General features: G+C 34.6%; 1 long non-coding RNA gene across 1 annotated transcript; it reads left to right on the top strand.

Annotated features, from left to right (window-relative positions):
* The first annotated feature begins 32 nt into the window (after positions 1–32).
* LOC140524166 (uncharacterized) lies at positions 33–18787 on the top strand. Its single transcript, XR_011973588.1, has 4 exons — positions 33–148; positions 15950–16022; positions 16296–16363; positions 16790–18787. It is a non-coding gene; the product is annotated as an uncharacterized lncRNA (long non-coding RNA).
* The last annotated feature ends 539 nt before the right edge of the window (positions 18788–19326 follow it).

Genomic DNA, 19326 nt, shown 5'->3' with positions numbered 1-19326 from the left:
TAACTATGTGCAAAGTATTGAGGATACAAAAAGAAAACATGAAATTCCCTCCTCTCAAGGAGCTCATATTCTAATGGGAAAGATAGAACCATATGGACAATTTCAGCTGCAAGTCAGATGGACCTTGGGTACAAGAACAAAACAGATGGTATTGCCTTTTCTAAAAAAAGTCATTTATACTAATAAAAGTATATCAGTTTCTGATGTGCTTTTGATAGTTTCAAGGGCTTTGATGGCAAGAACTTTTGTTTTCTGGGTCTTAGGACCTATGACTCTAACATCTGCAGGAGCAGTTGCCTGGTTATATCTTCACAATGGTTGCTTCCCAAGATGATGTTTGTGCATACTGGGCTAGAAGTATTTCCATTCCAAAGGTTTTTGGGTACAGGGTCCTGAATGGTCTCCACTGAAATCTGAAGGGATCTGGTGGTCAAGGTGGTGGTGATGATTTGACCTGTTTGTCTCTGTAGTGTAAAGAGAATTTTTGTTCTTAGAGTTTGGTTTCCCAGGATCCATTGCCATAACAATCTCTTGTTACCCTAAAAAATATCACCTGTGTAAATTGTAAAAGCCAAACAGCAGTTGTATAGATTGCAAAGGCCCTGTAAAGCAGATTGGCACTGGGGAAGGGGTTGGGAACTTTTAGGATAGAATGCACAAGTTAGAATGCTGTGTGTGCCTTTACTGGCCCCCATCAAGGCCTAGGGAAAGAGGAGACCTGAAAGAGAGAGAGAGAGTGAAGGGGGAGCCTTTAGGGTTGAATGCACAAGCTGGAAAGCTGTGTGGGCCTTGACTGAACTCCATCAAGGCTTGAGGGGATTTAGGAGAGTACATTAGTTGTGCTTGTCTCAACTGATCCCATTGAAGTAGTTGCTCCTCCCCCCTTCTCACCATCCCTTGCAAGAAGAGTGATTAGGGAGAGCTGTAGGAGTGAGTGATCCCATTATCAGCAACCCTTGTGAGAACCCTGGAACATTGAACTACAATAAAGTAAGATTATTAACCCCTTGGAAGGTGTCTGCCTGACTGACCAGATCAAGAATGAACCTGTGCTAGCAGCCCTCAAGAGTGCTGTGTTAATTGGGGAATACAGTCATATATAACCTCCCATTTCTCAGGATACCCTAGTGCTTCAGCTAGTTTGGATTACCTGCCCTGAGAGTAGAAATTAGTCAGAAGGTGGGGTTGGATGGACCGTTTAGTCAGCAGTTGTTGCTGGGCAACAACTCTACTCAGTGATAGCTGTTAGGACTAGACTAGATGCAGATCTAGTGATTTGAGGAATATTGTTATTCCTAAGGTGTTGGGATTCAGGCTCCTGTGCTATCTCTATCTAGGTATAAGGGGAGATGATGGTCAAGGTGGTGATGTGACTTTACTGGTACATACTGCCTCACAACCTTTTCTCAGGGTAACTTTTTTAAAAATTAATTTATTTGTTTTCAGTTTTCAACATTCACCTCTGTAAATTTTAAATTTTCTCTTCCTCCTTCCCACTCCCTCATTGAGATGGCATGCAATCTTGTAAGGGTTCTAGACATACATTCTTCTTAAACATATTTTGCAGTAGTCATACTGTATTGAAGAATTAACATTAATGGGAGAAACCACGAGAAAAAACCAAACCAAAACAAAACATAACACAAGAGAAAATAGTCTGCTTCATTCTGAGTTCTGATTGCATAGTTTTTTCTCTGGATGTGGATGCCATTTTGCATCAAGTCCTTTGGGAATGTTTTAGGTCCTTGCATTGGTATAAAGGGCTAAGTGTATGAGGAACAGTCCTCACACACAGGGGCTGTTACTGTGTATACTATTCTGTTACATCTGCTCATTTCACTCAGCATCAGTTCATATAAGTCTTTCCAGATTTTTCTGAAGTCCATCTGTTTGTCATTTCTTATAGGACAACAATATTTCGTTACACTTATATATCACAACTTGTTCAGCCATTCCCCAATTGATGGGAATTTCCTTGATTTCCAGTTCTTGGCTACCACAAAGAGAGTTGTTATAAATATTTTTGTACATGTGGAACATTTTTATGATCTCTTTGGGATACAGCCCTAGAAGCAAAATCACTGGGTCAAAGGATATATACATTTTTATAGTCCTTTGGACATAGATCCAAATTGCTCTCCAGAATGGTTGGATTAGCTCACAGCTCCATCAACTATGAATTAGTGTTCCAACTCCTCCACATCTTCTCCAATATTTGTCATCTTCCTGTTTTGTTATGTTAGCCACTCTGATAGGTATGATGTGGTACCTCAGCATTGTTTTGATTTGTATCTCTCTAATCAATAGAGATTTAAAGTAGTTTTTCATATGACTTTAGATAGCTTTAATTTTTTCCTCTGAAAACTGCTGTTTATATCCTTTGACCATATATCATTTGGGGAATGACTTATATTCTTGTAAATTTAACTCAGTTCTCTATATATTTTAGAGATGAGACCTTTATCAGAAACACTAGTTGTAAAAATTCTTTCCCATTTTTCTGCTTCTCTCCTCATCTTGGTTGCCTTGGGTTTGGGCAAAAACTTTTCAATTTAATGTAATCAAAATTATCCATTTTGTATTTCATAATGTTTTCTATCTCTTGTTTGATCATAAATTCCTCCATTCTCCATCAATATGACAAAAAAAAAATTATCCCTTACTACCCTAATTTATTTACAGTATCAGCCTTTATACCTAGATTGTGTACCCATTTGGACTTTATTCTGGCGTATGGTGTCAGGCATTGGTCTATCCCCAGTTTCTGCCACACTATTATATGGTTTTCCCAGGAGTTTTTCTCAAACAGTGAGTTTCCATTCCAGAAACTTGAATCCTTGAGTTTACCAAACAGTAGATTGCTCTAATCATTGAGTACTTTGTCTTGTGTACCTACCCTATTCCACTGATCTGCTCTTCTGTTTCTTAGTCAGTACCAAGAGGTTTTGATGATTACTGCTTTATCATACATTTTGAGATCTGGTATGGCTGCACCACCTTCCATAGCATTTCTTCCATTAATTCCCTTGATATTCTGGACGTTTGTTCTTCCAGATGAATTTTGATATTATTTTTTCTAGCTCTAGAAAATAATTTTTTGTTAGTTTGATTAGTATGGCACTGAATAAGTAAATTAATTTAGGTAGAATTGTCATTTTTATTATATTGGCTCGGCCTACCCACGAACAACTGATATTTTCCCGCTTACTTAGATCTGACTTTGTGTGAAAAGTGTTTTGTAATTGTGTTCGTATAATCCCTGGGTTTGTTTGGGTGGGTAGATTCCCAGATATTTTATAGTGTCTACCATAGCTTTAAATGGGATGTCTCTTTCTATCTCTTGCTATTGGGCTTTGTTAGTAATATATAGAAATGCAGATGATTTATCCTGCAACTTTGCCAAATTTGTGTATTATTTCAAATAGTTTTTTACTTGATTCTCTAGGATTCTCTGAATATGTCATTATGTCATCTTCAAAGAGTGATAACTTAGTTTCTTTTTTGCTTATTCTAATTCCTTCAGTTTCTTTTTCTTCTCTTATTGCTAAAGCTAACATTTCTAGTACCATATTGAATAGCAGTGGTGATAATGGACATCCTTGTTTCACCCCTGATCTTATTGGAATTGAATCTAACTTGTCCCCATTACATATAATGCTTGCTGATGGTTTTAGGTAGATACTACTTATTATTGTAAGAAAGGCTCCATTTATTCCTATGCTCTCCAGTGTTTTCAATAGGAATGAGTATTGTATTTTGTCAAAAGCTTTTTCTGCATCTACTGAGATAATCATATGGTTTCTGTTAGTTTTGTTGTTGATATGATCAATGATGCAATACAAAAACAATAGTTTTCCTAATATTGAACCAGCCCTGAATTCCTGTTATAAATCCTACCTGATCATAATGTATTATTCTCGTGATAAGTTGCTGTAATCTTTTTGCGAGCATATCAGTTAAAATTTTTGCATCTATATTCACTAGGGAAATTGGTCTATAATTTTCTTTCTCTGTTTTGGCTCTTCCCAGTTTAGGTATCAAAGCCATATTTGTATCATAAAAAGAATTTGGCACAACACCTTCTTTGCCAATTTTCCCAAATAGTCTACATAGTATTGGAATTCACTCTGCTTTAAATGTTTGATAGAATTCACTTGTAAATCCATGTGGAGATTTTTCCTAGGGAGTTCATTGATGACTTGTTCAATTTCTTTTCCCAATATGGGACTATTTAAGTATTTTAGTTACTCTTCTGCTAATTTGGGCAATTTATATTTAAAAAAAAATATTCATCCATTTCACTTAGATTGTCAAATTTATGGGCATACAGTTGGGCAAAGTAATTTCTAATTATTATTTCACTTTTCTCCTCATTAGAGGTGAGTTCACCCTTTTCATTTTGATATTGGTAATTTGGTTTCCTTCTTTCTTTTTTTAAATCAAATTGACCAAAGGTTTATCAATTTTATGGTTTTTTTTCATAAAACCAACTCTTAGTTTTATTTATTAGTTCAATAGTTTTTTTTTAATTTCAATTTTATTAATCTTACATCTTATACTTATGAAGATAACTTTTAAAAAAATTCAGATATAAGAATATAAATGTACTCCTAGGAAGTCATGCTTTTTTAGTTTTGACCAAACTTTTTAGGTTGTCCAAATCTCTTTTGACTTCAACTGCATACAACATGTTAGCTCTGCTGCCTAATTTTGTGCTGTGTGTAAATTTGATAAATATTATGCCAATACCTCTAAAAGTCATTAATAAAACTGGTAAACAGGAATTTTAAACTTATTTTCTTGCGGTCTGATCCCTTTTCCAATTGGTAATAGCTTTGGTACTCCACTTGAATAATAATAGCCAACGTTTACGTAGTGCTTTAAGGTTTACAAAACACTTCACAAATGCTATCTCATTTTTTTTTCTTCCCAACAACCCTAGGAGGTGGGTGCAATTATTATTATCAATTTACAGATGAGAAAACCAAGGCAGAAGAGATTAAGTGGCTTGCCCAAGGTCACATAGTTATTACATAATTATAGTACTAAAGAATGTGTTTTTTCTTTTTTATTAATTAATTTACTTTTAGTTTTCAACATTCTCTTCCATAAGATTTTGAGTTCTAAATTTTCTCCCCTTTCCTTTTCTTTCCCCTTCCCATGATAGTATGCAATATGATATGGGCTCTACTTACACATTCATATTAAAGATATTTTCATGTCAGTTAAGTTGTAAAGAAGAATTAGAACCAATGGGAGGAAGTATGATAAAGAAGAAACAAAAAAAAAAGTGAAGAGGAAATAGTATGTTTCTATCTGCATTCAAACTCCCTAGTTCTTTTTCTGGATGTGGATAGCATTTTCCATCATGAGTCTTTTAGAATTGTCTTAGATCCTTACCTTCCTGAGAACTAAGTCTCTCATGATTAGTCATCACAGATTATTGCTGTTACTATGTACAGTGTTCTGGTTCTACTTACTTCACTCAGCATCAGCTCTTGTAAGTCTTTTCAGGTTTTTCTGAAGTCTGCCTGCTCATCAATTTTTATGGAACAATAGTCTTAATAAAAACTATTAAGCATTACTGGGGCCTAATTTGAACTCAAGTCTTTCTAATTCCAGGCCCAGTGCTCTATCCACTGTACCACCTAGCTGACTTCCCACTAACCAGAACTCCTTTCTTAAATAGGATATATTCCCTCTGTACCAAGGCAGATAGTTTTAGTTTTAATTTAGTTTCTTGACTCTGTGGATGAGTATGCCCATCAGTGGATTTAACCAAACAAATGTTTGCCATTTTTATTTGTATAGTTTGTTTTTATATCACTTTTGTTTCTAAATATATCCTTTTCTCTCCCTTCCCTAGAGAGCCATCCCTTGTAAGAATTTTTTTTTTTAAAAAGAGATTCCCCCTACCTCCCAGCAGTTCATCAAAACTAACCAACACTTCAGGTGAATCTGACACTACATGACATATTCCACACCCAGGGTCTTCTACTTCTTCAAAAAAGGACTGGGGTGGAGGGAGAGAAGTACTAAAACAATGTTATACTGAATGAAGTAATGGAGACACTACATACTCTTCTCCTTATATAATTGTTAACAGAAAATAGATTGAAATCCTAGTAGTAGAAAGGAAAGCACGATTTACTCTGTTTACAATTTCAATAAAAGGAAAAACATGCTTTGTGTAAACTTCGGCAATTATCTTGCATATTTTATTTGTAGGAGAAGCAGCCAAGCCTGGATAGTTAAAGCAATAAAGGGAAATGAGTAAATCCCAGACCTATTATTATCTTTTAGATCCTGAAGATCTGTAAAAGTCCGACACGAAGGCAAAAGAGGGGGCAAAGCCAAATAGCTTTTGTGAGAAAATTTTAATGCTGGAGAAATGCGTTGAAGTCTCATAGCTGCTTAGTTTCCTGCTCCAGACTCGGGAGTAAACAAACCTTGACAATTCTTGAAGAACAACTAATGTCAAACTGGTGTGTTTTCACTTGTGACTAAGCAGCAATATATCATTTTAACAGTAAGAATGATGATATCAGCTGACAAATGACTTCACTAGACTTTATTAGGATTTTGGCAGCTGTTATTGTTCAGCTTTTCAAGAGTACTTCTGTATACCATATTTATGGAGGGTTTCTCAGTTCCATTTAGTCACTGAGTTGGCTCTATGGGAATCTTTTGTGTGCACATGAAATTATGACTCAGGAGTTGATCAAAAAGATGCACAGAGTGGAGCAGAAACAGGTGTAGAATACTTGTGCACATCCTGAAATCCATGGAGGGACTGCATCAGGCTAAGCATGCTGCATGTATTCAGAAGTACTGAGTTTTCATTGGCCAGTCCTCTGTTTCAAGTTCAATTTAGCTAAGAATACAATAGGAGGCTTTCTAATCACAGAAATGAGGTGATTGTCACTTGAGCAATACGTACAAACAAAAACATTTTGTTAAACTGTTGAAAAATAATAAATAGTACCTGACCATTCTATAAAGGATTTCAAAACACTTAATATTGAACGGACTTATTAATATCTGAGAAATTTTGAGAAGAGAGATACAATGAGCATTTAAGTACTGTCTCATTTCCCCCCATTCTTTAGGTTAGTGGTAAACATGAAATGCATATTTATGATATTGTAGAAAGTTTCTCTTGAGATCTAGGAGAGGAGGGTGGGATGCAGGAGTAATAAAAATTAGTTAACTTTCATTTTAATGTACAAGGTTTTCTCTGAGGTGAAAGAATGAATAAATATTAAATGAAATTTGGTAGTTGTAAACTATACTTGTCCAAAAATTGGAGGTGGGAGTTAGGAAGTGGATTGGTTATATATCTTTTCAAATGAACTAGAGATGTATACACTGTTTCCTATATGTTAGAGAGAATGTGGAAAAATTGATACAATAATTCATTGTTGGTGGAATTGTGAATTGATCTGACCATTCTGGAGTGCAATCTGGAGTTATGCCTAAAGAGATTTTAAACTACCTATACCCTTTGACCTAGCAATATCCCTACTTGTTCTATTTCCAAAGACAATTAGGGAAAGTGGAAAAGAACCTATATGTTCTAAAATGTTTGTAGCACTTCTCTTAGTGGTGGCAAAGACTTGGATATTGCCGGGATGCCCATCAATTTGGGAATGGCTAAACAAGTTGTGGTATGTGATTGTGATGGTGCTATAAGAAATGAAGAGCTCAGTGATTTTTATTAAAAAAGCATGTAAAGACTTAAATGAAATAAGGAAGGGCAAAATAAGCAGAGCCAATAGGATATCATATACACTAACAGTAATATTGTTTTAAGAACGACTTTGAACGAATAAGTTATTTTGGCTATTATAAATACCCAAATTAACTATAAAGGTAGCTATCTCTAGGGCAAGTGGTGTAGGGGAGGGAAGAAAGAAAATAAAATTTACCTGAAAATTTTGTGTATTTGAAAGGAACAACATATTATGCATAGTAGATTTTCAATTTCATGTGTGATCATCTTTTTTATTGCACTGTGTTATGGAAATGCTTGTTCTGTTCCATAAATAAAAAATAAAATAAAAACAAAACACAAATAAACCAGAGAAATGGCATCCATTTCCATGTTACTTTAACAATGAAGCAATCTGAGAAAGATTTGCTTGTTGAGCAAGTGAACTTAGCCACTGAAAACACTATGTAATGACGTTATTAGATCTTAATCTGTTTTTTTTTTTGTTTTGCTGCAGAAACCCCAAAGGTTAATTTCAAAAGCAAGATATTTTTATTTTTCTTAAGTTTTATTTTGATGTCATCAAATTTCATGGAGTAGGAACCTTTGTTCTTAAGTGAGATAAATCAGCTTGCCCAGATGACCTTTTCCTATCCCATTTGTTATTTCCTATGAATTCACTCACCATTTTTTCTTTGCTCTTTTTTCCCTCAGCTGAGTGAGTTGTGTCTACCTAGTATTTTCTGGTGCACAAACTCGTTAGGGCTGTAATCAGTTTGGCTGTCCTTTGGGAGAATTTTTCTATTTCAGTAATATTCTTAATAAGATGAGTTGATCAAAACTGAAGGAAGAATGCTTGAATGAAAAGAAAGGCTTTAGATAATCCATTATAATACTTTCTCTACTTTTCTCTTATCCTCACTCAGTTATTTTATACTTTCGGATTTTATTTATCTTTCTTTGAACTGATTTTACACATTGAACAAATGTCTTCATTGAGTTCTTGGAAACAGCTCTTAAATCTCTTCCTGGAATGCTTGCAGCTAATTTAGAAGCAAAATTGGATGAATCATTTACATTATCAAATCTGCGCTCAGACATTTAGGAGCCATGTGACCCTGAACAAGTCATTTAACCATTTCACTTTCTTAAATTGTAAAATGGGGATAATAATATCATCTACCTTCTCTTAGCATTGTATGTTTTTATCTACAAGTATTAAGAGAATTTCATTTGTTGGGAGAATTCTCTACAAATATTAGGGATATCTCTCATCTTCCTTTTTCTAGTGAAAATATGTATACATACATATGCATATACCCATACACATATGTATACATGTATGTATGTATAGGATCTATATGTAGAACTCCCAGTTTGGAAACCTTGTCAACAAATTGAGAGCTCATCAATAATTTATTGTCTTAGAGCAGTGATTCTTAAACACTTTGGTCTCAGGACTCTTTATACTCTAAAATTTTTGAGAAACTTACAGAATTTTGGTTTTGGTTCTAGTATTTATCATACTAGAAATTTAAATGAACAAAATTAAAAAATACCTATGAATTCATTTAAAGTAACAAACCTATTATATGTTAACCTAAAACTTTTTATGAAAAATAATTATATTTTCCAACCACCCCCCCCAAATTTAGGGAGCAGAATGGCATAATTTTACATATTTTTGCAAATCTCTTTAATGTTTGGCTTCAGAGAAGAAAATTAGGGTCTTATATCTATTTCTGCATTCAGTCTTTTGGAACATAATCTTTAGGTTGAAATATCTAAAGAAAATGCAGCCTGATATAGATATATAGTTGGAAATGAGAGGACTATGTTAATAGATAACATCTTATTATTATTGTGAAAAACAGTTTTGACCTAAAAGAGCTCTCAAGGATGTCCGGGACAACTTGGACTACACTTTGAGAAGCATGGCTTTAGAGAGTTGTCTGAAGCACTGAGACGCATTAAGCAACTTGCTCAGGTAGCTAGGGTAGGGCAGAGGTGATACTTGAACTTATTTTCTGGACTCTAGGCTGACTCTCTATTTGGTATGAAATGTTGACGGAATAGTTAGGAACAAATAATTGGTGAAGGGAATCATTTTGTGCTTTTTTCTGAATTTCCTTGTAAAATTGTTCTCTCAGGTTTTTATTATTGATACCCCCATATATATATATACACACATATATATACATATATGTGAATATATGTATATACACATATATAAATGTTCATTTTTCATTTTGATAAAATATTCAACAATGTTCTGCTTTCAAGTCATTTAATTTCTCAGTATTCTAGGCAACACTCTAGGACACAGGTGGGGAACCTGTAGTCTTGAGTCTACATGTGGCCCTCTAGGTCCTCAAATGTGGCCCTTTGACTGAATCCAAACTTCACAGAACAAATCTTCTCAATAAAAAGATTTATTTGTTTTCTAAAACTTGGACTCAGTCAAAAGACTGCACCCAAGGACCTAGAAAGCTACATGTGGCCTTGAGACCATAGACTGCAAGTTCCGCATTCCAGCTCTAAGACCATAAGTTGGAGAAGTGTTGTCTTGCATAGGCAGAGAGCATTTGTTTCTCTTTATCAAAGGAATTACAGATGTAATCTCTATTTCTATCCTTTATTAATCAAGTTTTATTTCTAAATCGTTCATTGTGAAATGTGGAGCTTTTTCTGGAGCTCTGGAACAATACTTGAGGACATTGTAAAAGTTCTCTAGTTTACCAATTTCTTTCACTTACATTATTTAATAATAAAAAATAATAATAACTAGAATTTATATAACACTTTAAGGTTTGCAAGACACTCTAAAAAGATCATCTCCTTTTATCCTTACAACAACCTTACAAAATGGGTGCTGTTATTATCTGTATTTTATGAGAAAATGGAGATAAACAGAGGTTAAGTGACTTTTCCAGGGTCACACAACTACTAAATGTCTGGGGATAGATTTGAACTCACATCTTTCAGAATCGAGTACTCTGCCACCTAACTGTCTTATTTGAGCCTCAAAACAATTCTTTGAAGGAGACAGAGAAGCAATTGCCCCAAGTCACATGACTAATAAATGTCAGAAACTAAATTAGAACCCAGGCTTAAAGACTAGTCGATTAATGTATTTTCTGATAAACTCAAGAAAAAAGAAAAAAAGTTCTTTTCTGTACATAAATTTGTGGCATCATTCTTGTAAGTGTGAAATATGTAATCAGTTGTATATTACCTTGACTGATGCTCTAAAAACAGCCAGTGAATTATTAATTGAGGTCCTTTCCATGCTTGCATGTTTCTCATTAGATTTCATTTCATCTTACTTTTAACTTTTTGACGTCATCAGATTTAAGAGGGATCTCTTGTTCTAAAGGCTGGAATTTTCTCATTATGCAGGTTTACTCAGTTGGCACCGCATTTGTTATATGAGTGAGACAGAGTTAAAATAATTCTTTTTGATTGGCAGCTTAAGTATGTGTTACTATTTATACATTTCCCCCAAAAGGTGCCAACCTGCAGTTTAATAAGCGTTCTTTGATTAAACTCTCTTGGTGTTTGTCTGTTGTAATGCAAGGCTAGATCGAGCAGAAAGAAGACGTAGATAGGACTGATAATGGCTTTTCATGTTGGAAATGATTTAATTTAGTTCAACTGCAGGATACATAAGGCTGAACTTGCTAGTGTAAAAGTGTTTCTAATTATGTATGTTAGAAATATAGGCAGAATGTGTTTATTGCCTTGCAAAAGATTTAATTGAGTGTATACAGTTTAATTATTTGCTTTTAAAATATAAAATGACCAAAGAGTACCACATTACAGGTTTGCAACATATATAGTTAGATACAGAATATTCTGCACCTTTATTTACTTATTCATTTAACACCCCCCTCTGAGATTGAGTTAATTTTGTGCATTAAATATATTTCTTATTACATATAGATTTGTAACTTAAAATCAACTTGACACAATCATATAGCTATTCTTTGAATTAAAACTCATTTTATTCCTAGAATCATACAATCCTGGAATGCTAGACAAGGAAGTAAACTTGGAAATCATTGAATTCAATCCTTTATTTTTTTTAAAGAAGAAACCAAAGCCCAAAGACTCTTAGACATTATTTTGACAAAATCATAGGATGCTTTGGGCTTCACTTCTTGGTGATATGGCTTTGGGTGAGTCCCTTATTTCCTCATGGGCCTCAATTTCCTTATTGATAAAATGAGAGAGTTGAATTAGAGGGATCCTTATAACTTTACATCTTTATATGGTGAAATAGACTTAACTTTACTCTCTTTTTTTTCAGAGTACACCTTAAATCCTATGAAAGAAAGACAGCTTTCATTCAAGTACTATCTAATAATCAGTCATTGATTATATGTATGTGGGGAGGGATGACAGAAACATGTAAAGTTGAATACAGGGATAAGAGATGGAGGGATGTAATGATTCTTTTGGCTCTTTCTCTAAGGGGTTACTGTTGATCAAATGTTCTCTTTTAAATAATATTTTATTTTTTTCCATTCACAGGTAAAGAAAGTCTTCAACATTCACATTTACAAGATTTTGATTTCCAAAGTTTTTTAATCAAATTTTCAATGAAATAATTTCTGATAAATTGATGTTTGAATTGGCTTGAAAATTGAATTCTGCTGCCTCATAATATTGTGAAAATGACAGGGTTTTCAAAAGTTGTGCCACTGGAGCATAAGATTAAGTTAGAGAGAGTTAAGGTACATTATATGTATATATGTGTGTATATGTATATGATATGCATATGCATATGTGCTTGAGGCAACTATTGGTGCAGTGTATAGAATGATAGGCTTGCAATCAGGAAGATTTGAAGTTTAAATCTGTGCTCAGACATTTAGGAGACATGTGACCCTGAGCAAGTCATTTAACCATTATTTACTTCAGTTTCTTAAATTGTAAAATGGGGATAATAATATGACCTACCTTCTCTTAGCATGTCAGGCACATAGTAGGCACTATGTAAGTGCTTATTCACTTCTCTTCCTCCTCTCTACATGTGTATCTATACATACATATATGTATATATGTACCCACAGTATATATACATAGTATATATGTGAATATATGTGCATATATGTATACATTATATATGTCTGTATCATAGAAACACATGCAACTTTTCTAAGGCATAGAGGGATTACAATCTTCATCAAAATCAAGAATAACATTGAATAAACTACACTGAGTAGCCACATTGCATTAACATTTTATAGATCATAACCTTTGCTTTAAGATCAAAAGTTAATATTAGATTTTTGCCTGGATGAACACTGAGCGATTTGTTGAACCAGAGTGTACTGCATTATAGATAATTCTTGACCATTGGGACAGTTTTACCTTAGTTGTAGTCTATTCAATTAAAAAAAATGTTTATAAGTTCCAGGCACTAAGGATACAAAAATAAATATCACAGAGGTTCTTTTCTAAAGACATTTATAATTGAAAGGGACTGGAATTATATGAGCTAAAAGAACTATGATTCAAGGTAAAGTGGAATAAATATAAAGGAGAAAGCAAGAATGGTCTGGGCAAAAATACTCTAGGAAATTTGAGAAGTGATAAACTATTTTCACCTGCAAGACAGCAGTATTGGGTCCAAGAAAGTTTCATGGAAGAGGTGACACCTTAAAAAAATGGAGAGATTCCAACAACTGGAGGGCTGTATCAAGGATAAGGAAAAGTGGGAGCAAAGACGTGGAGAAAGGAAAGGGAAAGATGAGCAACAGCAAAAGATGGTAGTCCAGTTTGCCAGAGCGCAGATTGTATGAGGTAGTGTAGCATTAAATAAGGCTGTAGAGATAGATTGGACTCTGATGGCAATGAGCACTGATGCCAAGACCAGCGTTTTCTACTTAAAATTGCTGTCAATGGGAAACCCCTGAACATTTCCAGACAGAGTAGCATGTGTTTAAAGTGATTCATTAGGAAATCTCTCGGGTATTGGTGTGAAAGATATAGTAGATAAGTGATAGAATGGATATACGAGCAACAAGGACAGTAAGTCTGGTGCTTTAAGATCTGTACTGTATACATTTTTATCTTATTTTGTATTTTACTCATCTTACCTCTTTTTATCTTTACAACGTCCCAGGAAAGTAGATGGTATGATCATTCCCATTTTACTAATGCCAAAACTGAGACTGAGAGAGATTAAGTGACTCACATAGGATCATACAGTTAGTGTCTGAAGCCATATTAAAACTCAGTTCTCCCTTGTACACAAAGCAATATCATATGATGATCAATTGTGAACAACTTAGCTCTCCTCAGCAATATGATGATCCAAGACAATTCCAAAGGATTCATAGAGAAAAATGGTATCTACCAGCAGAGAAAGAATGGATGGAGTCTGAATGCAGATTGAAGCAGGCTATTTTTCACTTTTTTTCTTTGAGTCTGTGTCTTTTTTCACAGCATGAAATATGGTAATATGTTTTGCATAATTGAACATATATAACCTATATAAAATTGCTTACTATCTCAGGGAAAGGGAGAGAAAATTTGGAGCTTAAACATTTTTTCAAATGAATCTTAAAATTTGTCTGTACATGTAAATGGGGAAAAATAAAATATTATTGAAAAAATCAGTTCTTTCAGTTCTCTTTCTGCTATCCCATGTTGCCTTCTCTAAGAAGAATAAAAATGTATTAAAATAGTAAAATTTAAAGATAATTAAGGCTTCAAATAGAGTAGTATCAGTGAGAATCGAAAAATGAGGGGTCAGAGGTATAAGAATTGATAGGGCTTGAAAATTGTTTAGATGTAGGAAATGAGGAATAATGAGAAGCTAGAGATGACTGAGGTTTAAGCCTGGGTGACTGGGAAAGTGTTGGTGTCATCAATAGAAATAGATAATTTAGGGGTAGAAATAAAGCTTTTGAAGTCATTTGCAGAGAGATGATAATTAGTGCCATGGAAGTCGATCAGATTACTAAGAGACTGTGTGTAGAGGGAAAAGAAAATCAAAGACAGGACCTTTGAGGCCATTCATTTTCAATATGTTAGGGAGGATGAGGAGTGAGTAAAATAGACAGAAAGAACAGACAGAGAGAGAAGAGGATATCTGAAGGTTTTGATTTCCAGAAGTTAGTTAACTTAAAAGGTTGTAAAGGTGGTCAGTCTCTCCTGACTGTTCACCACAATTTAGTAGGAAATGCAGGTTATAATGCTAATATGTCAGAGGAATGAAATGCTAAGACCACCAGTGAAATGTTCATATCTTCACAAAATTAACTGAAGGATATAGTTACAGATAACTGAGTCTTGAGAGAAGAGCTAGAACTAAGAATGTTATTTTTCTGGTTTCCTCATCTACTTTCTGAGAAATGTATCTTTGTGTAAGACTACAGACTGAATCTCATACCAAGGACCAGTGGTCACATAAGCATCAGTGCCCACAAATGTCCCTCGTGAGTTGGCTGTAGTGAGAGAGGATGAGTCTGTGATCTCCTTACGGAGAAAGAACTGCATCCCACATGTATTCTTTCCCTATTTCTCCTCACTCCTCAGGCAATGGTAAGCCTGGGTAATCCAAGAGTAGCTGCACATAGATTTATGTTTGATTCTTATCGTCATTTGAGGCTTTGGGCTGGGGTCAATGAAACTTTTATCTTTATCTTTTCAAGGCTGAGGGGCCATAATACGACTCCCTCTCGACCATATATGGCTACTATAAATAGAGTTATAGTTCTTTGCTGAGATGGGACTTCTCAGCAATTTAGAAATGTGAAAGAAAACACTTTGAGAGCACAAAAGTGTTAGTAAATAGACAGAAAGAGACAGTAAAATGTATTCTTTTATATATATATATATATACATATATTTGTGCATGTGTATGTGTGTAACATATATAGTTACTCATACACAAATACATATGTTTGAAATAGGGCTTAGTCTTGTCATGTTACTGGTGTAGGATGCTCCCAGGTAAGGAAACTCCTAAGAGTACAAGCTGACATCTTCTCTGAAAATGTAATCTTAGAGAATTGTCTAGATAGAATACTAAGAGATTAAATGATTTGCCCTGGATCACACATCCAATATGTGTTGGAAGTAGTACTTGAACCCAGATCTTTCTATGAGGATCAAATAATTTACAGTAAGTAAAGTACTTTGCAGACCTTAAAGCAGAAATAATAGTAATAATGGTAATAATAATGACGGTTACTGTTGTTTTTAATACCTGAACATGTTTTTCAGATGAGAATGCAGTATAGAGGGAGAAATTAAAAATGCATGAATGAGAAGGAATAATTTCAAGAGAAAGCTCAAGGTAAGGAATCAGGGATACAAGCAGAAGGTTATTGTTGACAGTTGGAAAGGCTACTTATTACTCAGAGGTTGTCTTTAATTATCAGCCATTCTCTTTAACTTTAGAATTTCTACATCTTTGTTTTATTGGTGATCTCAAAATATTGGAGCATTGCGTATGCAGAGAATGTTCAGATTTAAGTAGGACTCAGCTCCCTTCAGTTAGGCCCCCAGGCACCTACTCCTTCATAGATGAGGAAGTCCTAAATCATCTTTCTCTCTCTGACTTTTATAGATAAGAGAAAAATTTGAGGCCCAGGAGAAGAAGCATCTTAACACTGATTAATCTATTGGGATCGTGGGGTAAGGTATGGGGTGGGGATTGTTTATTTGAAAATCTGTGGCTGTGAAAGCTGTGAAACTAGAAATCTGGTCTGTTTCCCTGAAACTTCAGATCTGTGCTGGTAAATAGACCTCTTTGTGAGTCTTGGACTGAATTCATAGGTCCAATGAAATAAATGTTCTTAGTGCTGTCTGAGAGTCTTTTCTTCTGCCTGCTGGAACTGATAACTTGACTGTAAAAAGCTAGCGTGGTCTGTAGCTGTGTAAATTTGTGGGCTGTGGGTATTTAATACTTAATTTTCTGAATGTTGAAATATTCTGATTCTGAGATCTACAGGGTTGGTTATGGGCACACTAGTCAGCATTATAATTAAGATGGTTAGATAGTAAGTGGAATAATTCCTTAGCAGTGATTCCTTTTTTCTTTCTACTATATTACTTTGGCAGAGATTTTGTAGATGTGCGGATACAACCTGATAATTCAAGCAGCAAGTCTAAAAGTCTGAGCTGGAGGGAAAAAAGCTCTAAACTGTGGAACTAGATTTGGTCAAGACTGAAATGGAAGATTTTAGGCATCTTTTTCACCATTACTAACTGTGGAATTCCTTGAATTTTCAAATGCTTTCAAACAATTATGAAGACCCAGCTAAAGACAAGTAAAATCTTTGCCTTCTGGGCAAGGGTAGGTGATACAATGCACAGAAGATTAGATGAAGATAAAAAAGACTCAAGTTCCAATCTGCCCTCAGATATTTACTAGCTCTGGTGACCATAGGCAAGTCAGTTAATCTCTGTCTGTCTCAGTTTCCCCAATTGTAAAATGGAGATTATAATAGTAGCTACCTCTCAGGGTTGTTGTGAGCATCAAATAAGATAATATTTGCAAAATGCTTAACACAGTGCCTGGCACACAGTAGGTTGATTGTTGTCCTTCATTCTGAAGAGGATCAAAATGGCATCGCTATGGGGTTAATGTGTGGTGTGTCTGCCTATGGCTGATTAGACCAGTACAAGTTTGGCAGGCTCTACCACAAGTCAGTAATAAATAGCCCATATGAACATTATAAGTGGGGATGTCACCAGATTTGCACATCTCACATTTCTTTTCAGCTACTGCAATTCTGCTTTACTCATAGTGCCTTCTTTGACATGGGCACGCCATACTAGATGATCCTATGCCATTGTTTCCCACATCTCCCAATTGATTCCAAAGTTCTTCAGAGAGACCTTGAAAGTGTCCTTATATTGCTTCTTCTGACCTTCATGTGATCACTTGTCTTGTGTGAATTCTTTATAAAATAGGCAAATGTACATTTGGCATTCCAACAAGATGGTCAGCCCATTGAGTTGCACTCTCTGCAATAGAATTTGAATGCTTGGCAGTTCAGCTTTGAGAAAGGACCTCAGTGTCCAGTCTCTTAATCTTTCCAGGTGATCTTCAGAATATTCCCAAGACAATTCAAATGGAAGTGATTCAGTTTCCTGGCATGGCTAGTACAGTATACTGTCCAGGTTTCACAGACAACAACAATGAGGTCAACCTAATGGCTCTTTAGATCTTAAGTTTGATAGCCCAATACATTTTCCTTTCACAATTTCCTTCGGAGCCTCCCAAACACTGAGCTAGCTCTGGCAATGCGTGTATCAACCTCATCGTCTATGTCTACATACCTGGAAAGTATACTGCCAGGGTAAGTGAACTTGTCCATAGCATTCAAATTTTCTTTATTATCTGTAACTCATGTTTCCATGAGTGGATGATATGGTGCTGACTGGTGAAGAGCCTCTGCTTTCTAGCACACAGTAGATGCTTAATAACTGCTTGTTGCCTTCCCCTTAATAATAATGAAAACTCTCATAAGTATGAATATTATCCCCATTTTACAGATGTGGAAACAGATTGAAAAGTTAACTCACACATTGTCATACAACTAATCAGTATCTAGAAGAATTGAAAGCTTTTATAATAAAGGATATTTATAAAATCAAAAACAAAATCTTCTACAGATTAGCACTATCTCATACACTTTGAGCATACTTCCCCAATACTAGCTAGCACAGGTAGAGGATGGTTCATTATTTTCCTCAGAGTTCTAGGTGAAACCCTGAGGGTTTCTGGGGCTTTTCCTACTGTTACTCATTATTCCCCCCTAATGTGCTTCCCATTGATTGATGATCATTTTCTTTGTATTGAATTAGAAACCACATATAAACACATCTTAGGAAGCTGACTAAAATCTTTTGTACTTTTGAACACTTCCTTGAAATGGAATGCATCCTGGAGTTGGACAAAGAAAGTAAAAAAAAAAAAGATACAAAATCATTTTAAAAATGTCATATAAATGTTTTCCTCTCTCCCTTTCCTCAAGTGAAAACTTTTGAAAAGAATATCAGATACCTAATATTTTTAGAAAACAATATAAACTAAATTTTCATTGTTACATAAATGGCATGAATTGCTTTTGCATAGAGTTCTTTAATGTATTTGTTGTATTTCATAAATGACATACATGCTTTATCCTAGTAGGTCATTTAAAATAACCTTTACCTGGATACATATATATATATATATATATATAATTAGAATAAGTAACATTTTATTATGCTATGCTTATGTTTCAGAACAACAAAATATGGTGGCATCCTTAAACTATTGTTGCATCATTTTAAACTATAAATTTTATGATCACTGGGGCAACACACTATAGCTAAAATGACTTATGTTAAGATCATTATGTTTTCTTTATAATGATGGTTTTCTTGATTAGAATGCTAACACATAAATCAGGCCAACAAAAAGGGTCCATCTTAGTCCCTCTAAAGTCTTTAATCATTTAAATTCAGAAAATTTACCCAAAATAACTTGGCATAATTCAATAAGATAAACATTTATTAGCAGTCTCTTACCTGCTCAACACTTTTAATAAAAGGAAAAGATAAAATAGTTCCTGTCTGCAAGAAGCTGACTTTTTAATGGGAGGAAA

The sequence above is a fragment of the Notamacropus eugenii genome, chromosome 2 (assembly GCF_028372415.1).
Source record: "Notamacropus eugenii isolate mMacEug1 chromosome 2, mMacEug1.pri_v2, whole genome shotgun sequence".
Classification (NCBI taxonomy): domain Eukaryota; kingdom Metazoa; phylum Chordata; class Mammalia; order Diprotodontia; family Macropodidae; genus Notamacropus; species Notamacropus eugenii.
Note: the sequence above shows the minus strand (reverse complement) of the source record. Positions and strands in the feature narration are given on the sequence as shown.